The sequence below is a fragment of the Alligator mississippiensis genome, chromosome 10 (genome assembly GCF_030867095.1).
Source record: "Alligator mississippiensis isolate rAllMis1 chromosome 10, rAllMis1, whole genome shotgun sequence".
Taxonomy (NCBI): Eukaryota; Metazoa; Chordata; order Crocodylia; family Alligatoridae; genus Alligator; species Alligator mississippiensis.
This window is the reverse complement of record NC_081833.1, coordinates 71,999,942-72,026,992: the sequence shown is the minus strand read 5'-3', so window position 1 is coordinate 72,026,992 and position 27,051 is coordinate 71,999,942. Positions and strand designations below refer to the sequence as shown.

General features: G+C 45.5%; 1 pseudogene; it reads right to left on the bottom strand.

The window, feature by feature from the left end:
* Nucleotides 1-27,051, bottom strand: part of LOC102571723 (DNA topoisomerase 1-like) — an 80,735-nt pseudogene continuing 53,684 nt past the window's right edge.

The window sequence follows — 27,051 nt, the reverse complement described above, 5'->3', positions numbered from 1 at the left end:
TTAAAAAAACAAAGGTTTATTCAACTTACAGCATATTTAAAATTGATTGGCTTTCCACGCCACAACTCATCTTAAAATCACCCCCATAGATTGCAGCTACACAATTAAAAAGCACAATCACATTTAAAAGGCAGCATCAAACGTATAAGTCTCTGTCACAGTCTGCTCCAGCATGACTTGATTATTTAAAGCTACGCTCTAAAAACTGATTTACGCCATATCCCTTTGATCTCAATTTCAATTTCAGAATGCTAACTCACAGTCATTGCTTTAACTGATAGGGACAGAGCAAACACTCCAGGAAAAGGAAAGGCTAGAATATGAAATCTGCTTCTGTCATGTCTATTGCCCAAGCAAATTTATCTTGATGGGTTTTGCTGTAGATTTTCTCCAGCAGAACACCCCAGTTTTTACACCTGGAAACAATGATTATTTAACATTATCACGTGCATGCGATAGGCAGCCATGGACCTTTACCGAGAGAATAAATATGTGGTCCTTAACATAATGGAAATGATAACTGAGGGTCTCTGAACCAAATTTCTTTGATAGCATTAGGAATCTCTCTCTCAGGCCCTGGCATTACACTGTCACTGCCAAGTGATCCTGACCCTGGTCCTGCCCCCTGGTCCCACTCCTGGATGCTGCTCCCCAGCTGCCTGCGGCCCCATCCCGTCCACCTGAACGTCAAACTGCACAAATGCTTTGACATGCCTTCCTGAATCAGGACTCATGGGCCACATCCAGAATGCACTGGAGCTAAGCATATTTCCCATGGACTTAGATCAAGCTACAAGCGATGACCAGGTTTTAAAACCCCTGGACAGGTTGGCAACTTTGAGACTAAGTGGGTCAGAGAGAAATGAGCTTTTGTAGGCAACAACCGACTGCATCAGATGCTGTGAATGAACTACACCAGTATATTTAAAGGATACAACGTTTGTTACTGGACAGTGCCTCTCAGACTTGGGAGGAAGGACTCGCCACGCGACAGTGATCCGAGGATCCAGGTAGTTCAGTTTGGAGGTGCCCAAAGCAATTTGCTTGTTTTCTTCCCGGTCAATCACTTGCACCTCCGGTTTCTGCAAACCTTCTTCTTTTCTTTGCACTGCTTTTTTCTTGCTCTGCATTAACCTGTGGTCAAAGGATGCCATTCCTTTTCAGGTAACTGATATGGGTCTCACCAGAGACGATCCGAACAGGGTGTGGGGCTTGGGGCAAATCAGCTTGTGCAGGGTCCAGACGCAGTGGCAGCGGTGGGAGCGGGGTGGGGTGGCGAGTGGCCAGATGAGAAGCCAGTGGCAGTGGTGGCACGGTCACCAGCACCAGGCAGGCCCTGCAAGATGGGCCGTGGCTGCTCTGCGGGGGTCCCCAAAGCGCGGTTGCCTCGATTCGTGCCCCCGTAGTGATGGCCCTGCTCTCACAGTTCCACTCACTCACTAACAAAGGAATAAGCAAAATAGATCTACAGTTGCCATTAATCCACGCTGAGTTTTAAGCAATAGAAAAGTAGCAAAGTGAAGTTTGGTCTAAAGGAGCTTAAGGGAGCCTGGGAGCAGGCAAATCTGAATACGCTAACACTAGCACGTACTCCCCTCGGACACAAATGCTGGGCCACCTGCATACGTGACATGGCAGCTGCAAGATGACAGTTACGTTCTTCAAGATGCATTGCACATATTGTATTTCCCCACAAACAATACACACCTTTTCCCCAAAAACTAGCTGCTGGAAATTGTAGTGCATAGTATATATGAGAAATATGGTAAAAGCAGTTTCTGTAGTCCACAGAGCAGAAAGATGAGCAGGCTCAGCATCCTAACTGCTGATCCTAAATTACTTTCTAAAAAGAAAGATCTTTTCTTTCTTTCATTCTGCCTTTCAAAAAAACAAGGTGTGTATCTTATTCCAGGGCAACTTCAGTGCAGGAAAAGATGGTATTTACATTCTGCTGTGGGTATGCATTCACCCTGTGCATTTTCAGTAGCAGTACCACTGTAACAAAGCATACTGCGTGCTCTCAGCCAAAGGCCTGCCTGCCCTTAGTTCCTTCTAAGTGGGATACTGTCAAGGACAACTCAAGCTATGAGGGTGGAGGGAGGAGTTGGGATGTATTCTTGCACAACAAACTGCAAGGAGCAGTTAGTGTAGAGGAAGCAGCTGTATTTTCACCTTGGGTTGACTGTGCACATGCACAATCTAATGCAGAGGGCTCCCAAACCATTGACATTGCAGGCACTGGGACTTTGAAGCCACTATATGAACTCCGACTGACAGCAGCAAATGCTGGAACAGCAGCGAACGAGGGGGGCAGAGCAAATTCAGCTGAGAACACAGATGGCAAAGATAGTAATTTGTGGTGCTTCTACAGAAGAAGCGAGTGCAGAAGCAGTTTGTGTTGAAGCAGAGATGGGATGGGATCTTGAGATAGGAATGGATCTCAACAGAGCCATGGAGTTGCCACCTGGGTTAGTTAATCCCAATGACAGAAGATGGTGGTGGTGCTGGTTTCAACAACACTGAGTACACCAGTCCTCATGGGGAAAGTACTCCCGTTGGAATCCTGATTCAGCGCTGGGGAATTCATGGTGGTGTTTGTGGGGAATCCCTTTATGAGAAGATGAGGCAGCCATTCTTGATCTCAACCAAATAAAACCCAAAGACTCTTGCATCCTGGTTTGGAAAAGGAGAGACGTTTCTTCCCTGTACTTGGAGCAGACAGAACCAGAAAGGCTCTCTCTGTGGAGCAGCTTTTAGGTTTCTCAGGGATGAATGCACTTCGTCAGGGGATGTTCCAGCCAAGTCTGTTCCAGCAGGTGCTCCCTCAGGCAAAAAGTCTCTAGATGGCCTCCAGGAAGACCAGAAGAACTAAGACAACCGAGCACTCATCTTTTAGGCAGACAAGGTTCTTTGGGTAAGCCCAGTATCTTTTATTACACCAACTCGAATTTGAACATTGTCTGCCTAGGTCCTTAGACCAGGGGTTGTCAACTAGGGTGCCTAGGGGGTATGTGCAGGTGGGCCAGGACAGAGCGCCACCATGCACGATCCTGCAGTGCTGTACAGGTGCTGCCTGCCCGGCCAGATGTGGGGGGCAGGGTAGGCTTGCATGTGGTGACTGCTGCTGCTCCATGTCCGGCCGTGCGCCCCTGCCCCCTGCTATTTGGTGGCTGGGGGGGGTGGGGTACAATGATCCAAAAAGGTTGAAAACCCCTGCTTTAGACCAACATGGCTACTACCTACACCACTTATCTTTTAAGTGTTCTTGGCCTAATCAAAGCAAGCACAGCTTGAGAGTCCATCGTTAGCTCTACAAGAGGCATGCTGCTTGAAATTTGGAGACTTCTGCTTGATTACAAATAAGTCACAACAGGAGATTGGGAAGAAAAATCTCCCTAAGGGAAATTCCTTATGCTGAAGTTAAGGAGTGTTAACTAGTTACAGTGAAAAAAAACATTACTTGGAAAGAAACTGGAAGCTCCAATTCTCTCAAGGTGCCAAGAGATAGCAAGACACCCAGGCCTTTTCACAGCCTTGCTTGAGAGCATGAGGCCACATTGTGGCGTGCTCTGCCATAGCATACCACGCTCCCATACCAGTCTGCAGCATCACGCCCCCAAACTGAAACTGCAGTCATCTGCTAGTGTATGAATTGGAGCTTTCCATCCATGCGGCCTGAGTGTTCACCTTGCTAACTCTGCAAAGTCCTGCTGCTGTGACTCTGGACTGCAAATCCCAGAGACCTCGGGGGCCGCAGGAAGAAGAAGCAGACACACATCCCATGCTGGCTATGTGCCAGAGAGCTCTGCTCTTGTGCCCCCTCCCTGGTTTCTGGCCTTCGCCACTGCAGGCATATGGCTGCATTTCATGTATCAAAAGTGATGGTCTGTCCAGTTGTTTCTCAGTTTAATCTCTGCACTTTAGACTAACCTGCAAAGACTGGATCAATTCAGCCTCGGGCTTTTTGACTGTCTGTACTTAACCTATATGTTCTCCTCTATTATATGACTAATATCTATACCTACTAGTACAGGCCAAAATATACATTGGTATCATAGGAGTCTGCGACTGTCACTAAGCAAATGGATCCATTGCATTAATGCTTTTTAGTGGTTCGCGGGGGAATACCAAGTGAAGTTAGCAGTATCACAGGCTTGCTTCCTGAAGGGGACTAAGCTGGTGACTGAGGTAAAGTTTTGGTGGTAGGTTGATCCTCCAGGTGGGAAGTTTCTATGACAGGCACCAAATGATTCACTGCTCCCTCGGAGCTATATGAGAAATTATGGACTGCAGCTGCCATACTTGGAGAAGGAGGCCCCCAGCATGATTTTACTCGTCTTTGCTACATTCCAGGGAGGGAAGACCCATAGCTGTGTGTGACTGTTGGAATAAACTGACTTGCAAATCAATTGAATTTGCCAGCAGAGATGGCCAAAAACCACACCCCAGCTCCCAGCTGACTCTTGAAAGCTGGCAAAATTCAGAGCCACCTCCAGTAAAATATTTTAAGCAATCAATGACCACTTATGACTATCCAAGTACTTCAACAGCTACCCCAGAGCTTCCCAATGATACAGGCAGAACCTTGATTTTCCTGTTGCAAAACCCACAGGAGACTTATCATTTTCGCTAAAAGGAAAACCTCTTATAGTCATTAGCCATGAGCTAACAACGTTTGATGCTCATCCGAGTAGACAAAAATCAATGTCATGGACATCTTAGCTCACAGTGTCACAGAGTCATTTGCAAACTGCTTTCTATTCCCTCCATCACAATTCCAGCGCTCTCTGCAAATTCAACAGTCTGTAACTTGTCAGCTTTTAAACCAAAATGACATCTGCAGGAATTGTTTGCAAACAACATCAAATTCGCAGAGCTATCTAAATGCAAAACACGGTCCTCCTCATTTTCAATTAATTCAATTGCTTCTTGATGAGGATTGGTCCTAGAGTTGCTGGAAATATGCATAATGCCCAGCAAGGAGATGGAAGTGTTGTTATGAAACCAGTCGAATGGTCCTCAGAATTATGGACTGAACCACGGAAAGAAAGTAATTGGAAAAGCTTAATAATGTGTTTCAGAAATTCATTTTGTGCAACTCAGCATTGTTGGTATGTCACTCACATTCTCATCGGTTATTTGCTGAGCATCATCGGTGCGCTGGCCAGAGAGAGAGAGAGAGACAGTTACAAGCCAAAGACCTAACAATCCTAAATGAAACATGAGAGCAGAGAGGAACAAGTTGATCTATAAAACTACAAAAGGACAAGATGTTCTTACAAGGGACACAAACCTGTGTCAGCCTGATTCAGTAGATGGCACTCTGTCCTCTGCAATGAAATTCCAGTGTGGTGTTAAAGGGAGCTGGCTGTGCAGCCTGAAGAGGCAGGTTCTCATTGAAATAAAAAAAATCAAGCTGAAGTCCTGGATCATAATAATTAATACTGAGATACTTTGCCAGTAAGCTGAGATATAAAGAGCCATGGCACTTCTCAGTAGCAGAGGTGTCAAATCAGTGGCCATTTTGCCTCCTTAAGCTCCCCCTAAAGTAGAAATTGGGCACAACGGCATCCTTCACTTCCTGTCCTAACCCGTGTCCCCTCATTTTGTTGCAGGATTTCAGCCCAGTGAGGGACTGTGTTCCAGTTTAACGAGAGCGTTCTGGTGAACGGGGGACGAAAAGGCATTGCAAACAGCCAGTGTACGCTGCTTATTCTCAAGAACAGCATTTCACCATTCACACAAGTTTCATAAGGACCCCTGGACAATTAACCAAATTAAATTGTACTCACTTCTTCAATTTTTCACTGTCGCTGCCCTTCACATCTTGCTTAGCTTGCTTCAGCTCTTTCTTTGCTAGGGAAAGCTGTTCCCTCTTGGTCTCAGTCTAAGACAGGAGACAGAAGGGAGCATTTCAACTATGACAGGTCTGTCAAAATACAGGTGTGGCAACAACTGAAAAGTTCTTAGTTGTAGCGAGTGCAGGGACTGATAATGGAGATAGGCCAGAGCAACACCAAATAGCCCAGGCATGAACTCTGTATATGAGGGTTATTTATTTAGACCCCCAACCAAGACTGGGGCTGCACTATGCCAAGTATTGAATATATATATATTTATTTTTTTTTTCTTTTCTTTCTTTTCTTTCAATACTTGGTATAGTGCAGCCCCAGTCTTGGTTGGGGGCCTAAATAAATATCCCTCATATACAGAGTTCATGGCTGGGCTGAGCTATTTGGTACTGTTCTGGCCTATTATCCATTATCAGTCCCTGCACGAGTGTGTGTGTGCGCACATACATACATACATACACATATATATATACACATACACTATATATAATATGTGTGTGTTTGTATGTATGTTTATGTATGTATATATGTATGTATAGAGAATGAGAGAGAGAGTGTGTGTGTGTGTGTGTGTGTGTGTGTGTGTATAGTGAGGGCCAATCCTTTCCCCAGAGAGCTCACAATTCAAGGGACAAGATTTAAAAAAAAAAAAAGTGAGATGATATGGAGCCACACAACAAAGAAAAGCAAGATCAGTGACAGCTGGGATTAGCAACCATATCTAACATCCTCTGCAGACCTGTTTGTCAGCTGGGATTGACAAAGAGCTGCTCAGCAAAAATACAATCTACAAATATCTTTGAATAAGAATATTTCAAAACATCTCCCAATGAGCGGAATATTACTAGCAAAGCAGCCCATAATGAGGGGAAGTGTAGTCATCCATGTCAGACCGCTGCTGTCTTACCTTAGCTTGGAGATTAGCCATGGACTGCTCAAAGGTCTTGGGTGGTGCACGCTGGTGGTTGCACAGGACTGCAACCGCTCTGTTAGCTCTGTTGTAGGACAGGATTTTGGCTGGGATGCTGTCTTGAGCTAGGAAGAAAGAACGAGCACAAGGCTGTTTAGCAGAGGAGTCTTGCTGAATAAGCAGTGTTGGCTTAGAAATGGTATTTAAAAGGTTTGTTTTTTGGGAATTGGCTTCTAGGTATATGTATATGGTCATATATGCATATATTCTTGCTGAATAAGCAGGAGGCCTCAGTTATAACCTAGTTCCTTGGTCTCTCTCACCATGTGCAGCATGCCAGATTCTCTTCCTTTTTTTATACTGGTTCACCAAGAATACAGCTCCGGCTAAGACGATGAGGTTATATCAATGTAACCCAGAGTAAGTGCAAGCAAACCCAGGTTGTACATGTCTACATAGTCCATACTATGGGATATGTGTGATCATATAATTCCTGTCATTTTAGGTGCTGTCCTATAATTCTAGTGAATCTTACCTTTTCTGGATAGATCAACTGTGCAGCCAAAACTCGCAGAAGCAAGGGTAGTGGAAGCAGACTCTTAATGTATAGACAGTGATTATTCTTAAACAACTGGATGATAACTGGCAGACAAGGTTCCTTGGGTGAATTTGATATCTTTTATTAGACCAACCCAAATGGTTGGAGAATAGTTATTAAGCAAGCTTTCGGGTTCAAAAACCCTTCGTCAGGCTAAGGAAGCTGCAGCAGTTGGTGTGTGCTCTTCCTGGATGGAATGAAAACTAATATTCTCATTGTTTCTTAGTTTATACCAGCACAGAACAAGGGAGAGTGGTGGCCCGCTCCCCAGACATTTATGGAAGCACGCACCCCTTTCTAAACTTACAATCTGTGAGCGCTTTCAGCTGTTGTTGCAGGGTAATAGAGGCATTGTACGTTAGAAAAACCTTGGCTGTCAATCCCTCCATCAGACACTGAAGGTACTTATTAAGCATTGAGGTCTGCAATCAGAATGATGCACCTTTAGTTTAAGAATGACTTACTCTGGCTCTACACTTAATCAAGGGAGTTTCTCAAATGCTTCTGTGTTCACAAAAGCTGAGGAAAAGGTGCTCTTTCTCTACGTTTTCTGTAAAACTGTAACACTTTGTCATTGTCTGCTATATGAATCAGCAGGGCCAAAGTGCTTCGAAGAGCTACCGTGGCACCTTCCCAGCATCCTGAGGTTTGGACTCACAGTACACTAGTCATTCTCATCACAAGTAGGGTTTTCTCTTCCTTTGATGTATCCAGGCCCTGGAATACTCATACCCATCTTGAAGTGGAACCTTGAATCCAGGACTTTATTAATGGCTAGCGAATTTCCCGTCAAGAATGATGGGGGAAACAGGGGCAGGCAGGACGAGGCGCCGCGCACCACCACCCCGCACTGCCACCACCTCCCAGGAGCAGGGGGATGGGGGAAGCTTGCACACAGTGGCTGCCAGACACTGGCCCGCACTGCTGCCACTCCATGTCCAGCCACGTGCCTTTTCCTCCCGCATGCTCCGTGTCTGGCACCATGCCCCTCCCCCCCCCACTCCATGTCCAGCATGCAGCCCCTTCCCCCTGCTCCCACCAGTGGAGGGCAGTGGGTGGCCCCCACCCCTGACCCCATGCTGCCACCACTCCGCATCCAGCCATGCACCACAACCTTCCCCCCAGCTCTGCATCCGGCCCCACAACACACCCCCCACGCATGTTCGGCCATCTGTCTGTCTGTGCAGAGCACTCTGATTGGCTGTTTCAGTAAGCATTGCAATTGGCTTCCGAGACAGCCAATCAGAGTGCTCCAAGAGCGTTACGGACAGACAGACAGGTACATAGGCAGACGGACTAAGCCCTTTATGTATATAGAATAACCAGTGTAACAGCAGCAAGTCCCCACATCATTTTGGGGGCTTTATTCATGAGAAAGAACACATGCCTCCAAATCTAGAAAACCTAAAGAAAAAACCATACCAGGAGTGGGGGAAAAGGATACCGCGCACAAGCATGTGATAGATGATTGGCACACCATGTTTTCTTATGGGGCAGGAGTAAGATGACGTGGCAAGAGGGGAGAAAGAAGGAACAGAAAAGATGCCAGTGGGACTAGGAAGGGGACGGGCGGAAGGACTAATCAGGCAGAAAATAAGGATCGCAATGGTAAAATAGTGGCTACATGTTACTTATGTCCAGAGCCCCGGCTGGACTTCCCCTCACCACCCCACAGCAGCTGGCAGTGGTGAAGAGAGTTTGGCTCCAGACGGCTGAGTCCATCCAGGAGAGTTTCCGCTCCTCGCAGACTGAAGGCACGTCAGCATGTTGCAGCCTTTCATTTTGGCTGTCTTGTGTCCTCTCCTTGTTCAGATGCACTTCATACTACTTCTTATTCCATTGTGCCTGGCTCTTTATTATACTAGATAATATAAAGAGAGTAAAGACAAGGAAACTGCACAGACTCAATTTTGCCCTCTCCTGCTACTCTAAGACCAGAAGAACGAGCTTGGCTGGGTATGACGACTCCAGGCCTCATCTTGGCAGAGAAAACCTTTGCCTGCACTGGAAGCCACACATCTTACCCAGCATCCCTGGTGGCTGGCCCTCAGACGCTCTGTCCTTAAATGCATACAGATAGTAGTCAGAGCAGCGATAGTTCACACATCCGCTGTGATCCCACTTCTCACAAGCAAGGATGGAAAATTTGGCAGCTTTAGCGTTTTTCTGCAGAGCTGGATCCATCTGTGTCCCCTGCTGTTTGGGGGCTTTAAATTAAAAGAAATCCAAACCTCCCTTTAGGTTCTGAAAAACATTTTCAAACGCATTGCCTCAGCCATGATTCTTCTCATGACACTCTCCATGGCTTTTCCACACCAGTGACTTTCTAATAGCAGTAGAGAGAAAAGAAGTGCTCCATAAAATAGCATTAAACAAGGACGCTCAGTGGTAATTAAAGTGGGAATGGAGAGAAGGGAACACTGGGTAAAACCTGCAGGAATGTCTCTTTGGGGCATTTCAAAGAGTTTTTTGAAATAACATTTCTGTCTTTTTCTGGAGCTAATTATACATTTGCTGCACACTATGCAGAAGGCTAAATTAATTGGAAGAACAAAGGTAATTTGTTGAGGGTTGGAGTGAGGCCACTGATGCTCATTTCCCTTGGGAGGAAAAAAAAAAGAGTTTCTCTTGAAGTAATGACTTTCCTGGAGTTTGGCATCAATAAGGACAAAAACATGGGACCAGGACTTGCATCCTTTGGCCCCCCACCACCTTCCTCCTATTCCAGGGGCGGGCAATTATTTCGGGCGGAGGGCCGCATACTGAGTTTTGGCAAGTCGTTGAGGGCCATATTACAGGCAGCCAGGGGCAGATATATATTAATTTTCTAATGTTTTAGGGGCCCCGCAGGCTGGATAGTATGGCCTGGTGGGCCACATCCGGCCCGTGGGCCGCATTTTGCCCACCCCTGTCCTATTCCCTGGCTGTGCCACCCAGTGAGTTTAGTGACAGGAGAAAGCAACAGGTAGGAAGACTTTCTCCCTTTTTTTTTCCAGCCTCCCCTGGTTCGTTCACCATCTGGCAGTAGATTGCTTAGATAAGAGCCGCCAAATTCAATACGTCAATATTAATCACTACCACCACCACGATGGCTCTGTGCAAGGCTCATACTCACGTTCAGCCTGTCAAATAGATCATCTCCCCCTTGCTTGTTCTTCATAAACAGCTGGAGATTTTTAAACACCTTATTAAAACAGAATAGATCATCATCAGTCAGCGCATTGCAAAGATAAATGGGTCTTACATCAGTAAACACGTCACTTGACAAAAGCAGGCAGGAGACCCCATTGATCACATCTGAGAGAATCTGCAGGGCTGAAACCACCACAGATCTGAGCCTCCGCCGTTTCATGTCGTACCTAGCAGTGACTACGTTTAGTCAGACTGCGCCGTCCTCCGTCTAGCTCAAGCTGTCAGATGTCCTCGATCTAAAAAGGTAAAAATCCCAGATTTCCAGAACGCCGAAATGCATGAACATGCAGAAGCTCCCATTTCTAATGAAAAACATCTGGTCAAAAATCTGCCGAATGCTTGTACAAATTTGTTATTTCCCTAAGGACAGGAGTGCTTGTTTTGCCAGACTTCGAAGCCAGCCGCTCAGAAAAATGTGTGTTCCAGTCTGAGGTTCAAGTATATTTTTTAAATCAAAACACAAGTGCTTGTTGAGATTGCATTTTGTTCTCTTTAGAGGAGAGATTCTTTTCAAATAAGAAAGCATTGTTTGCATAGTACAAGCCTTGAGTTTAATCTAGAAAAATGCCTGTCAGGTGCTTGGCTAGTATTTCCCGTGAAGTTGAAGAAGTTAAGTTTTTGCAAACACATACGGAGTTCAACTCTAGACCCTTCTCCTTTGAAATGGGACCTGAGACAACCGCGCAGCGCTGGGAGACCACCGTGCCAGGGCGCTCTGCTCCATTCCCAACTTTTCCTCCATGTCACTGCTCGACTTCAGGCAAAGCGTTTAACCTCTATGTGCCTCATTTCATCCATCTGTAAAAGAGTAGATAAGTTACCTAATTCGCACGGATGTTATGGAGATTAATTAACTAACGTCTGGAAAATGTCTTGAGATCCTTCTGTGAAAGGCACTATAAGGGCAAAGTATAGCCGTATAACCATATGCAAAAGGTTTATTGCTTAGCACAAGACAGCCTTGCTTTATCCTCTTCCCTTTGCATAATCATGGAGTGTTTTTATTAGGAAAGTAAACTAATGGCTTATTAAAGTCGCTCTGCATGGAATCACATCCTAAGGCCAAAGAAAAGGGTGCTTACTGCAGTTTCCCCATGGGGCGAGTATTCTCATTACGGTACTGCCTCAAGGTCCCACCTAGGATTAGTTGCTGTGCAGAGTGAGCGGTAGAGACCGATATTTTAAACCATCTTAGAGGAATGCACAACGAAGACTGACTTGTTTAACACAGGCTTATTTTGGTTTGGCTGAAGTAAAACTAAAAAAAAAAAAAGCTTGGTTTAAACCAAAGCATCTTTGCCTGTTGAGCAAATCAGCCCTAAAAATAAAAAAAAAATTAAAAAAAAATCACACTCGTGCAGAGCCCACAATTACTGCTTCCAAGGAGTTTAAGATATAAGGGGTGAGAGGCATGTAGGGGAGGAGTGCTCATGATCAGAGGCACGCAGGGGAGAAGTGACATGCCCCAAGTCAAAAAGGACTTCAGTTGCAGAGCCAGAAAGAGAGCCCAGAGCTCCTGACTTCCAGTCCCAGCCCTATCTCCAAGCTCAAGCTTTCTCCCCCACATTTAGAAGCGATTTTCCTTTGCATTTTACCTTCTTTTCCACAGACACTTTGTTGTAGTATCGGATGGAGTCTTTACCCAGGAATCAAATTCCACCACGTGCTTTTCTCCGCCGAGCCCCGGGTGCAGTTTCACATGCTCCACTCTCAGCGAGCAGCAGCCGACTGTATCGGCCGTCTCCCCTTCTTCCTTTTCATTCCCTGCTCTGACAGCCAGCTTAAAACCAGAACAGCATGTGTCATACCTAAGTTGCCTCGGGCCCTGGAGCATCAAGCTGCAAGGACATTACATCTTTGTGTACTACTAACTTGGCTTTCAAGCTGCTGTTTATATCTTTCTGAGCTATGCTCCCAAATTCCTCTCTGGTTTTCTTTTTTTCCCCTTTTTTGCTTTCAGGTCTTGGTCATCCTTCAGAGTCATTTTCTCTCTGTCAGAATTTATATGAGCTCAGACTCAAACCTGGGAGAACCTCAGTAAATATCATCTTCAAAGTTCATCTTTGCTGGGGAAGGCTTCATGGCCCTAGAGACTGGTAATGGAGTATAGAAGAGTTCGCCTTGCATTGGCCAGTTCATCCTCAAGCCAGTGACAAATGAAATGAGTGGTCTCGATCTCGTTCCCATTGGCTTCACTCATCACAAACTGGCATGCTTGTTGGCCACCACAGCAGGGAAGCTGAAGTCAGTGGCAGAACCAGGAATAGCGCCCAGGAATCCTGACTCCTCTAGTGCTGAAGGGGCATGAAGAATAAGCAGCCTATATCCTCATGAGGCATTAACTCATTGGACAACGATACCTATTTTCTAGTTGATATGGGATGATGTGAAGAGTAAGAGAAACACTTTCAAATCAGATGACTTTGGTTTAGACCAAAGCCTTCAAGCAGGGGCAGTTGAACTGGAAAGACATGAGTGGAAGGACAACTAAAGAAAAGAGAGCCGTTGGCATCTGGTGAAGATGGAAAGCAAATGTGCCTGCATGAGAAGACAAGAAATTGTATTCATGAGCATACAAGAAATTCCACAATTGGGGTGGATGCAACTTATCCAAATCACTTAATGTAAATCAGGAAAAAATGCACCAGAAGGTTACCTGGGAACCATGATTGAGGACACCATTTTGGAGGTTGAGGTATGTTATCTAGTATAATAAAGAGCCAGGCACAATGGAATAAGAAGTAGTATGAAGTGCATCTGAACAAGGAGAGGACACAAGACAGCCAAAATGAAAGGCTGCAACATGCTGACGTGCCTTCTGTCTGCGAAGCTCGGAAGAAAGTAGGAAATGCTAGGAAAGGGAGTCCTGGTGGTATTGAAGGTTGTATCGTTTTAAATTGGCAGTGGACGATCTGTCCGAGTTTGGGAACCGCTGCTCTAGAGAAGGAAGAGGTTCCTGAAGTGCGACTGCCTCCCTCAAATTTCGCTGAAGTAAAAATTAGGTTACCCAAAGTGTTTCTTGGGTCCCAATCCAAGTGCTCCCTTCACTTAATGAGCACTGTTTTTATGGTGATTTAGACGAGAGCTTCAGGCTTCCAGGGGATATCACTGCAGCCATCCTGAAGGGCTAAATCCAAGTTCCCCCAACACAGGGGTCCAGGGACCCAAACACCCATTCCCATTAAAGTTAATGCAACCCAGGCATCTAAATCCTTCAGATGCCTGGGTTGAATGTGCTTTGATAGTGAGTCAGAGCTTCACACTCGCTATCAAAGCACCTTCTTCAGAGGTATTGAGTGACGGGGGGTGGACAGAGTAGGCATCTCGTCAAAAAGGGCATGGACCAAGCATGCCCGTCCAGATAGGGCAACAACAGGTCTGCAGTTTCCTGGTGAAAACCCCAGTACCGATTCAGTGCGGAGAACACACTGGGAAGAAGCTCTGGGTTCTGCCACACGCTTTGTGTAACCTTGTCCCATCATTCAATGTTTTCCTTTCCTAGACAACAACTCATTAACTCGTCACTGTCCTTAAGCTTCAAAGCACTGCAAAGTATACTATGACTACTGATGATCAGCGAGTAATAGGGGGTTGAATGGAAATAAATAAAGCCCTACTCTCTAGAGCTGGCTGAGTCTCAGCCATTGCCAAAGATGCTCTCCTGGGTTGGGAGTTAACTTGCCCATTCCAAGCTTTCCTGCCCAGGAGATGCTCAGGGAGTTACAACTGGCATTGGCCAGCCGGTCCACCGAGGCTGGGAGCAGACTGCTGCTACCAGATAACAGAGTTATTCCTTGGGCTCAAGCGATAGAGACTTGTGCGAAAAGCCTCCGAGTCGGTCCCGGATGGCCTGTTGCAAAGGGCTCATGCAATTCAGAAGCCTGCATAACACTGGTAGGAAATCACCATTGTGGATCTGAACTTCAGAGGTCTACCCCAAGCTTATAACAGAAAGAAGGATGCCAAAGACACTGTGTTCAGTGGCAGCCACTCAAAGTACCCAGAAGCAACAGAGGGGCCTGGAAGGACTGAGCTGAAAAAAAGAAAAAGAAAGAGAGTGGGCACAGCCAAGAAGTATCTTCATCAAACCAGTGCCTGTTTTAAAAAATATATAAGGGAGGTGGAGGGAGAGTGAAGGAGAAGGAAGGTGCTTGGGGACAGGTTCTGTTGGACAACGACGGAAGCACTAACCTTTGGTGAGTGACAAGTGAGGTGATGTGGCTGAATGCTAACTAAGGGGCTTGAATTATTCATGCAGAATTCAGTGTGAAGAGGTTTAGCCTAATAACCTTTTGCAGCATCTCCCTGGGCAAGGGATTTCACTCAAAACAAGATCTGAGAGAGACTTAGATAGGAAATGAAAACAAAAGCACTAGGATCTTCCCCACTCTCCCTCCCATCACTGCTGTGTGACTTGATAGAGGACACAATTCTCTAGGGCTGGGAGCCTGATACTTTTCTCTAGCAACAAATTCGTAGTGTTAGGTAAAGACTGAAACAAAAAAAAGCAGCCTGACATTAAATTCATGACCAGCTTTCTAGTGTAAATCATACAATATAGTACTGAATGTGCCAGGCGATCAGGTGCTCTGCCCTTACCCTGGCACAAGGGAATGGTCTGTGGGCTTGAAGTGGTGATTTCAAGCGCTCCTTGGGTAAAGGTTTCTTGCACAAGCAGGAGATGGACTTCATGGCCCAGGAGGCCCCTTCCAGACCCATATTCCTATGAGTCAGCCTTAGTTTTGGCTTTTGAAGGAGATGCCAAAATGCAAAGCCTTGTTATTTCCCATTGATAGTTGGAAAGATCCCCATCACCAGAGCTAGCACTCATTTGTATCAAGCAGCAACAAGAGATAGACAGGGAATTTTGCTGAAGTGTTTATCTGTAACGGGTAAATATATCAAGTGAGCAAACCACCACCTAAATATCAGCTGTGGGAAACGTTGTCCTCGGTTGTTTTAGAAAATCCACACGGCCACAATATTTATAATAGATTTGCACGGCTCGATGCATTTTAGTGCATCCATGCAGAGGGTTCCCCCATCTACAAGCCAGGATGCCTCAAATGCCTATATTTACTGGCACCCAACACTAAAAAGTCTTCAGAGCTACAAATTTTAACTGGCGTGAATGTGCCAAATATGTTCATTCACCATAGGTAATACCATCTTTAGCCACTGAGAAGTTCTGATGTCAGATCACAATCAATATGACCAGGTTTGCATGACACCCAAGTGCTCTATAATGCGAAGGCTGGGTCTCCCTCAGAAACCAAGCAGGTGCCATCTGCAGTCTGCTGTCATAAGAAAAACATAGAGGTTCTCAGTGCTCAGGGTCCTGCCAAGCCATGGAGGATCGTATTTTTAAGAATGGATAACCTAGGGCCCGACTCTATCCCAGTTATAGCTTCTTAGGCACTGAAGTAGGCGTACATGCCTAAACATGGTTCTCTCCTACCCTGTTCAAGTCCTGAAAAATCCATTAACACATCTATTTTCATTCTCATCTTGCCCCTATGACCCAATCACAACAAAATGTGCTCATCTCCCTTATACGATGGTTTTGAATGATCTTCCACAACTCAAGTAGAGTGGAACAGAAACACGCTTGGGTGCAAACGTCCACTTCTGTGCTTGAAAGCAGAAAAGCATCTGGCCCTTATTGCTCCTGAAAGGTGGTGTATTGACGGCCCTGGGGACCGAAATGGTGCATCCGCCGGTAGAGCAGGTGCAGTAGCAAGACAAACCCAGGGATGGGAATAGAGTTCAGTTTCCACACTCATTCCCTTCTGTCAGCACCAGTGCAAATCAGTGTCAAGAGCCTCAAAGCTAAGAGCCATCCGGGTCATGTCAGGTCATCCGTCCCACTGACTACCTGGCAGACAGAGCATTTCCAACCGAGGTTGTTTTTTTCCCCACTAGCAAGCTGGATCAGAACCAGAGATATCAGATCTACATCCTACTGCCCTCGCATTAGCCATCCAGCCCCACACCACTTTCAGGAAGGGTCTCAGTCAGGGGTCATTTTGTCTCAGGATTTCCTACCTTATCAATGAAGTAAAGTGCAACTGCTCGTTGCCACAGCTTCATTTCCCTGGCTCTCCAGTCCAGGCAGTACGGAGCCCGGATCCTGTCCGCACAGGTCTTCAGCTTCCGGGCAACTTCATACTTTTCCCAGTCCTTTTCTCCCTAGAAAGGAAGAGAATGAAATCAAGTTAAAAGGCAGACTACAAGGTACTAAAAAGTGACTTCATCTTCCAAGATCAGACCAAATGAACCACCTGCTCCAAAATATCCCCAAGTCTTTGGGAGGTTTGGAATCCAAATCCAGCACTGGACTTCATAAAGGCTCTTTTCCTCAGTCTGACACATGTAGTAATGTGCCATGCCTGGTGAATCCCTGGACATTTCCAGGTTTTCATGTGCCCATCTCCCCTATATGGTGGTTTTGAATGATCGCCAATGTATTCACACTCACAGACAAAAGCAAGCACAGGGCGGATCTAACAAGCTGCTGCTAAGCACTTGTCAAAGAACAGCAGCATCTGAGCTCCCCTGGAAATATAAGGGACCCTCCAGTCTCTATTTTCCAAAAGGAGACTTACTTAAAATAATACAATTAAATATTCTGCAGTAACCACATCAGCTCGCAAGCCCTGGTTTTTGACTTGGGTCTGTTACTGATGAACAGCAGAAATTCAGGGCAAAGCTAAATATTGTCTTGCACCTGCTTGCAGCCGCTAGATGGAGCCACAGTCATTCTCCAGGCTGAAACTTGGGGATGTGGATGAATTGGCTTAAAGAGCAATGGAAAAAAACGGTATCTGGTGTAAATAATATATTTGCAACACTTGCGGCGCATTTGCACACGGGGAGGTTCTTCAAATAAGACTGGAATCTCTGCTATAATCAAAGGATATGGAGCAGTACATTATGCAGCTTAAAATAGACCCAGAGATTGGTTGAACCAGTTACTGTAACTGTCTTTCATCTGCAAAAAAACATTTTAGTAAGGGCATAAATAGCAAGCAACTGCCAAGGGTTGATGTGGATCCTGTTTGGTAAATCTTAGCATCTGGCTCTGCTTGGGATGTATGGCTTCATTTACAATGTATAGGGCCCAAAACAAGCCCTGGTGAGCAATATATTCTGGGCTAAGCTCGAGGAGACCATTATTCCAGAATCATTGCACTGAAATATGGGTTTGTGAAGAGAAACCGTGCGACCAAGAGCCAGGCACACAGTGCAAGTTCAGATGCTCAGTAGAGGGATTTGCAGTGGGTGGATGGAGGGTTTGTTTCAATCCACTTTTTGAAAATACTCTGGGCAGGACTGATGTGATGGGAGCCCGGCCGGGAATCAGACACCATAGTCCCCAGTGAAGCACAGCCGTGGCCAAACACAGAACTGAAGGGGTCGCAACCTCCTGCTCTTATGCAGCACTTTCCATCGGCAGATCCCAACGTGCTTTTCCAGAAGAGGCCTCTATTTTTCAGATAGGAACCAGAGGCACAGAAAGATGCACTGATTTGCCCAAGATCATCCAGAGGGCTTGGAAAAATTGGTCCTGTATCTCCTTAGGCTCAGTCAAATGCTCCGTGGTGGATGGTATTAGGTACACAGGGCAAATTAGATCTGCCCCTTTATAGACTGACTAAATCAGAGATGTATAGCATGAGTTTCATGAGCCCGAGCTCACTTCCTCATTCACGAGGTACACAAGCCAAGAGGTCAACATACAAGACTTGACCACATGACAGGTCTATTGCCAGTGGCATCTAATAATTGAATGCGATGGTGCCCAAAGCCACTGAGCAGTGTTAATGCCGTATTATGCCAGGTACCGTAGAAAAATCTAGGAAGACCTGAACTTTCCCTTATATTGACAACGGAGTTTGGAACTGGCACCACGAGACTCCTACCAACCCACAGCCTTCTGCGTGCCCGGACAGAGAACAAGACGGCATGAGGGAGCCTGGCAACCCTTTCCTACAAGTGGCAACGCTATCTCTGGCAAGGACAGAATAGGAGAATCAAGATATGAGATTACCACCCTCAGAGACTGAAGAGCATCTCTCTTTTCTACCCAGAGGCAAATACCCCTCTGCTGTGACCCGGAGAGCATTTAACGCAGGACAGCAGCCGTCTTGCCTATTTACTCTCTTCTGGCCTCTTCGCAGAAACAGCTAATTCAGCTACAACTTTTGATTTTTATGTACGTTAACTATTGAAGCAAAACAACTGGCAGCGAAGCGAAGCTTCAACATTTGCTGTGCTCAAATGCTTGCCTCTTGGCTGTGATCGAGTCCAAGACATACTTCTCCCTCTCACAACAAAAGCACGTTCTGCAATGGAAAACAGTGGCGTAGGCATTTTAAAGGACTCTTTCCCATCTGTATGGCCTCTGACACCCTAGCTTCTGATGATTATTTTTGAAACCACAGAGTAAGACCAACCTTCAGCTTACAGTTGGCATTCAGCATGACATATTTGACTGATCCCTGCACGTTTTCTGTCCAAGATGCCAACCAAGTGACTGTATTGTCATGACGAACTTCTTTCCATGTGTGTCTTGGTGGGGGCACTGGGATGTTGGAATCCCTATACGGGGAAAAATACATACCCACGTAAGCCTTCATGAAGTAGCACTTATCAACTACATTGCTAATCTACTCTATATTTAAATAACTAGTTTAACTCCCATTGAATAGCAAGCGGGCTTTGGGGGTGAAGAGAAGATCAGAACAAAAAATTCAGCTTGTTACAGAAATGTGGACTCAGAAGAAGTACATACAGAGAAAGGGAATAAAGAACAGCGGACATCTGTCACAGTACGGGATGCACTTCTGCTCAGAACATCTTTGGGCAGAAGAAATTTGGGGGGAAAACAATGTCATTTTTCAGACTATAACAGTGCAGCAGATAATAGAAGAGAAGTTTGAAGTAATAAGTTTAAAAGGCTAGTCTATGCACAGAAACTAGTTGTGTCATTTGTTAATGACTAGACTTTGCTTGGATACGTAGAAAAATATATATTGTGGGTCCCCAATCAGCTAACTTTCCATTTATCTATGCTTACACTGGGAATTTATTCTCTTAATGCACTTGCTAATGGGACAGTTATTTACTTTTAAAGGCTTTACTGTGTTCCTGTATTTTGGTGTGGGCAAACTACTGATTTCAGAGGTGCTTTGGCAAGAGGTTCATGAGTATGAACTGACCTAATGTTGCTCCTCCATCCCCAAAGCCTCCCCACTCCCTCCCCCCAACCCAAGATCTCAGCACATTCATATAATCTCCTATTGGACTATAAAGGCCAAGAGACCTCCTCCTCTTCCCAATGTTGTGACCTCCAGCCTTGTTGCTGGTTCCCAGGTGCGGTTCTCAGAGAGACTCGCTGTCAGGTCAAGGTGCAGAGATAACGGCAGAGACGCAAAATGGAAGTGGAGCGCAAACGACATCAGAACTGGGTTTTTGGTTGTAGCCGTGTTGGTCTAAGGACAAAGGCAGGCAAGGTTTTTTGGGGTAGATGTGATATCTTTTATTAGACCAACTGAGTAGTTGGGGGGAAAAGTTCTTTGCAAGCTTTCGGGCGCAATTGCCCTTCTTCTGGCTTTGAAAGAGAGTTATCCAGGAAAAACCAAGTGGTGGGGGCAGCATGGCCTGGGAGAACATGCAGAAAGGCACTGAAAAGCAGACAAGCATCAAAGAGCTCTGAAGCTGGCTCCCCAGCACTGTTGCAAGGACACCAGCCGCGTGCAAACAGACCAAGAGGACTTGACGCTTGCATGAGCTAATGAGCACCAAGTCGGTAGAGGGCTCTTGCATTTTCTGACTGAAGAGGCAGCTTGCCGGCGAGGAAGAAATTTGCAAGCCATCACTTCTTTATAGCTCCGATTTCCCTGGAGCAGGGGTTGGCTCCGCAGAGCTATGCCAGGCAGGGGCGACGTGACTTCCAGCAGATGGCAAGCTTGGGTAAAGCACGTTGCTGAGACAAAAAGTAAGGGGAAAAAAATCTCCAGCTTTCTCAGCAGGGCGGGAAGCCTGCATATTTTACTCCTAATTCACAAAGGAAACAGGGAAACAAGTGCAGTCGCCACCAAGCAGCACAGAGGAGGGCGTAAGGAAAACAAACAGATTAATGAAAATAGCTTTGTGCCATACAGAAACTAGCAACTCCCCCCTTCTCTAAAATCAGAACAAGACCATAAAAATAAATACTTGTGCCAGCAATTTGATGAGGACCTGCTCAGAAATGAAGGGCTCCCTTACTCCTTCTCCCCCTACAAGGGCTTCAAGGCAGCAGAAACTGGGGAAAAAGCAGTAAATAAATTATGAAAAACACACTGAATTATTCACTCCTACCACCAAATATTGTTGATACACAAAAAGACCTTTAGCTTTCATGGGTAGCAATCCACTCCCTCCTACATACTACAGGGAAAAGTTGTTCCCAGGGAAAGAACTGGAGTAGGGAGTTGTTGTATTGAAAAGCTTAATTAAGTAGTGGCTTTGTTTCTCCAGCTCAGCCAGGTGTCTCAGCAATAAAGATAGTTATTTTTAAAACCATCTGCTGCTTACATAAACTTTTCCTTCAATGATCTCAAAGCATTTTACATCCAAAATTCATACTGTTATTCGCCGTGGCAGAGCAAGGGACACCACAAATCTATCTTCACTGCCAAAAAGCTGTTTTCCTTTTAAGACAGTAAGACAATTGCCGTGCCATACTATCCTAGTGAAGACAAAGGTGCTTTGCACTTCTTGCCACAAGAGAGTTAGCACTAACCCTCCTGACCCCATCCGAATTTGCATGATGGGCCTCATAGTAACCCTACCATGCCCTGTCTCTGCCAGGATTTTAGAACAAGACAGCTAAAATGTGTGAAGAAATCCCCCTCTCTGCCCTGCCTTGGGTCATTGCACACGGCCCTTCCTCTTTCTCCTGTGTGCTATTTGGTTTAACCTGGTCATCTAGGTGACTGGACTGTAAAATTTCCTGAGGGGAGAGGGAGCTCGCTCTTTTCCTCTGGCAGGCATTTTGAAAGCAGCAAGCAGAGCCAGGCTCTGGCTGAATGAAACTTTGTAAGTAGAAACCTGGAATCTAGCTAGTAGATCAGTACTAAATAATTCAGACACGTATTAAAAGGGTCCCCAAATCCATTCTCTGTAAAGGTTCAACTTATTTTGGTTTGCTCAAAGTGGTTTTTTTTTTCTATTCCTTTGTTCTACCCCTCCCCCAGTGCCTTGCCCTGATCAATAAAGGCATTGGGTTGCTGCATGACTGGCTGTTTCTTTGTGAAAGGGGCTGAGAGACAGACCTTCATTGCTCCCTTAGCTGGGCCAGCTACATTGGGTTTGGCTTTCTATTTTCCTCCAGTGCTGGAGGCTATCTTTGGATGCTTCAGGCCGGAAGAAACACCCCGAAATATTACCAGTGGGCAAAAGCACCCCCAAGGCTTACACAGTCTGTGTACCCTGGGCTGCACAGAGTCCTAACAGAGACCGGGGCCCAGGTGGTGGCAGCGTTACCCCAGGCTTGCAGGTGTTCTCCAGGAAGGGGAATAGCTCCATGGGGAGACTCCTGAAGTGTGGTTTTGGGTCTGGCACAGTGAGATGGGTGGCTCTGCATAGTAGCATCCCCGAATGGGCAGCCACAAAATGCATTAAGTGCACATGCTTTCTTAAGGGTGTGTCTATACACATCAATGCAATCCTGTGCAGATACTTAAGCTAGCTCTGGTAGATGGAGCGGCATGCCTATCCTAGCATAGTCCAACCCAGACTAGTATATCTCAGCTAGCTCCAAAACTAGATGTTTACTAGAAGCAAAACCACCTGTGTTCACACAGTGCTCCATTTCAGCTCATGTATCCTGCTTCTCTAAATGCACGCTTACTCTTCTAGTGCCCAGCCTGGCTTCCTCCGAGCTGACCCAGATATCTGTGCACAACCGTGCACAGTGCAGTACAGATGCACCCTCCATGACTTGCCAGAGGTCACAGAGTATGTCTACACTACAGACTGTAGTACAGTGAGGAGACACCAGAGCTAGGGCATGCACCAGAAGCAGCGTAGCTGCCACAGCATTCCTGCATTCAGGCAAGGAGTTGGTCAAGATGACCTTTGAGGTCCCTCCCCAACCTACGAGTCAAAAACACTGGAGGCAGATTGCTTAGATTTAGCTTGGGCATTGTTACACTACACTGTGCTCTGCAATGCAGACAGATCCACAGTTATCCCATGGCAGAGCCAGGATAAGGGCACCTAAGTTTTCCCACCCCACCTGGAAAATCCTACAAACTGGTCCCGCACTGTCTCTCCTTTTATTCCTAAGCTGCTATCAGAAGAGGCAGTTATCCTGAAGTACAATGCCTATTTTTCCCCCTGTAAATGGATCTCCACCACTACCAGGTTTTGACCTAGCTGCATGATGAGCTTGCAGTGAAACAGCCAGTTTTTCCCTGGCAGCTCTTAAGCAACCTCACCATGATATAATCCCAATAGGGCCACCTCGCAAGTCCTTGGAAGTGCTGCTTTTCATTTCCTGGACAAGAGTAAAAGTTAATAAACCTGCTATTTTAAGAAGAGCCTTTGACTTAAGTCGTGGGCCTGAGAAAGAACTTAGCAGAAAATAAATAACTAAAATAAAAGCCATCCAGCTCAGAAGCCTCTATTCCCCAATGTGAGAGTCAATTAGTTATAATCAATTAAATAAAATTAAGGGAAACCAGGTCACCGGGGGATGGGGGAAAGAGAATGATAAATGAAATACCAGTCTAGCTGTAGAGCGGGAGGAAGGGAAGCGAGGCGGGAGGGAGGGAGGAGGTCACCAGCGAAAGAACGAAATGGAAGCAATTGAAAAGAAAAGTTCCATTTACAAACTCTCCTTATTGCAGGGAGAGCGGAGAATGCCCTGATGTGTCAGCCCCTGAGGCCTTTGTCAAGCCTTTTTCAATTGATTTAATTTTTCTGCCTTCGCCAACAATTTCTGGTGGGCCTAGGGAGGTGGTTAATTCACAGAGACCGGCGCCTGCGGTGTGCCCTGCTTTGCATCCCTCAGTGCAGCCGGCATCACCTACTCTGAAACAGGCCTCTACAATTTCTGTTTTCACATCTATTGGGATGTTCTGTCCCATTAAAATTAAATTTGAGACTCCTGCAAGGGGCTCCATGGACAAACCTGGACACTGAAATCCACTGTACAATTGCATACCCTACAGCCTCAGCAGCAGCTACGGTCTCCTATGAAGTCTCATTTTAACCTAGATGGATCCTCTACAGTGCATTGCCAGGCAGGTTATGAAATCAATATAATCAGGAGAGTATTCTCCTGTTCACAGTTTATAAATTGTCGTTGCAGTAGCTAACTTCACAGAGCTATCGACTCCAGCATCCTGGCTCAAGCTGTGTGTGTGAAGGGCGCTGGATGCAGCTTTGTCTCCTCCCATTTTGTGTAGGCAACATACACCGATGGGGATATTGCTACACAGAGAAGTTACGTGGCTTGTCCCAGGGTCGCAGAGAAAAATCTGTGGCAGAGTTGGGAACTGAGCCTCTATCCCTCAGCTCTTGGTTCTGCACTGCAATCCTACGGCCATCCTTGTTTCCCCCAAGTGCAGTTTCAACTTGCGCCAGATAAACCAGCATCAAGATGCCCGGAGTGGTATCACATCACCCTTCTCTGTCATTCCGCCCCACCATTTCTGCAGGAGCAACGCGTTCGCAAGGCATGAGTCACTCAGTCACAGCAGGTCTTTTTAATTGAGGACACTTGCCTCAGAGTAATTTGAACTTTCAATTTCTTTCTTTAATGAAAATCATTTCATTAATTTCAAACCACAAAGGTTAACCTATAGCTCCCTAGGTTCTTGCTTTTTCATCTCTCTCTTCCCATGCCTGACATTTGCTACATCTTAAGGAAGAATCTTCATTATCAACTAAATGATGCCAAGGCACCACACATGCCCCTTATTCCCTCAAGCTTCATTTGGTAACTTGATTGTTTGGCCCTGCATAAAGATAGATCACATTACAGATATCCAAGTCCCAAGAGTCTGTGGCAATCCTCCAGCATATCCCATTTGTGTGCACTCACGCCAGCCAACACCACTTGTTCTTCATACTGTTCTGGGAACTGCTTCTCCCAGAAATTAGAGCATGGTATTGGCCAATGAATAAGGACCAACATGAGTCAATCCTGGGTGTAACTTCTATTTTTGAAGCCACTGCCCCCAAAAGCATCGATCTGGATGGAAGAATCCAAATATTAGAACTCCCCACTGTCACTCCCGAAGCCTGGCATTTTGGAGGTCTCACTACATGCTGGATTTATCTGGCTGCCTTTTGCTTCTTCTCAACCTAAACACTTAACTCCCAAATTATCCAGTTTTATAATGAACACCTCAAATGCAGACTGAAGCATGAAGATTATTTTGTAATTTAGGTTGCTGATTTACATTATTGTAGCACCATAAAGCCCAGGTGCCGTAGAAATACAGAAGACAAGACAATCCTTTCTCCATATTTACATATTAAAGAAGATGCATGAATGAAGAGGCCACAGAAGTGCAAACAGTCCTGTAAAAATATAGGAAGGCGAAAGCAAATGATGCAAAATACCGTTTGTTATCTACACATGAACATAACTCAGAAGAGATGGTGCATAGCAGGATGAATAGAGCAGGAATGAAATGGCATTAGCAGCTCGGGAAGTTGCCGTTTCAGGAGGGCAGCACCTGGTATATTCTAACCGTTATGTGTGGAAACACTGGGAAGGCTATAAATGTAGCAAAACCACTCCAAATTTAGCAGCTTCATCCAGTGTTACAGTTGGGCTAAGTACAGACATTTGGGGGTGTTGTGGGGAGGTTAAATCTATTCAAAATAGCTGCCTAATATCAGGTAAGTCAAGATTGGGGGGGCGGTAGCCAAGAGGTTAGGGGTCCATAAATGCCAAGAGCTGCATTTTGCAAGCAACACTTGCTTCTGTCTGACGTGTTTGGAAGGGGGCTGTTCAGGAGCTTTGCTGAAATGGTGCTCGCCTCTCACTTTGCATAATGTAATGGACAGTGACTGATGGATCCTGATACAAATGACTTCCACCCACAGCAGTGTTAACAAAAAAATTAAGATGACAGACACCATGAAATCCCAGCTTCGCAGATTTTTGTCCCCTTCTTTGTTGCTCACAGTGAGCACTGTGTTTGAGGAAGCCCTGAAGCTCTCTTCCAGAAGAACTGCCACAATTTTTGCTACCACAATTGTTTTTCCTCCTACAAAACATAGCAGCCACTGTTGTGATTACTGTAAACGGTATACTGCTGAAGTCTAATGTCTATTTGCAGTGTCTGCCTCTAAAGTCTTTCACTGGGAACTGGCAGGTTTCTGGCCATGGACAAAAGCTCCTGTACATATTTGGCTTCCTTATGAACTATGCACACTGATTACAAGGAAACGAACATGACATCGTGCAACAAGGAAAATCATTTGTTTAACAAGAGTACAGGGCAATTCTTCTTCTAGACATGAATCCATCTTGCACCTGCTATCACACAGCATTATGAATATGTACTTCAATGCAGTTCTCTCGGTGTGCATATACATAGGGTGTACAAACATACAGGCAATGGATAACCTCCCTCTCCAACATAACGGTCTGGATGAAAGCAACATCTAAGCGATGAGAGATAAGAGGTCTGTCTCTTGGCCCTGCCACAGACTGTGTGGGGAACCTTAGGCAAGACATTTAATTTCCCGTAGGCCAGTCAATTTCTCAGTGTTTTCAAATGAAATGGAGAAAATAATGACAGAGCCTCTCAATTCTCTTGCATAGGATGTAATTAATTAATATCTGTGGAGCACATTGTGATCCTCAAATGAAAGGCATGACATCAGCGCAAGATATAATTATTTACATGGTTATTAAAAAGTCAATAGCTACAAGGCATATAACTCCATTTGGCAGGTATCTCACATTCAGATGAAGTTACCATGAGGTCCCAGCAGAGTACTTTCCTGTAATTATGCAAATGACTCTGGTTACAACTACTGGATGTGTTTACATAAATGACCTTGATTTTTAAGAAAGATCCCCTTTTTCAGGTGTAGTTTTGTACCTGCAATTAACTGTGGATTCATGTGAAGCATTTCAGGCATCTACATATCAGACCACACCTGCAAATGATGAAGGCAGACATCTTAATGCTCGAATTTTGGGATCCAATTACTTCAAGAGAGATAATTATGTGGAACAGTAATGAAATTAGACTGCAACATGAGTCTGGCGTACAACCCTAAAACGTGGTCCATGAAGTATGCACTTGGCATGTGGACGGAAAAGGCTAGCGGGAAGGAACAAAGTCAATGAGTGAGTCGTATCTACAGAAGTGCCTGCCTAATGGAAGGTGCAGGGTACTGTGTGAATTTATCTTGATTTATTGCCCAGACTTATATTTACTCACATATTACAGATGCTTTCTCCACTCCATCCACTCCCA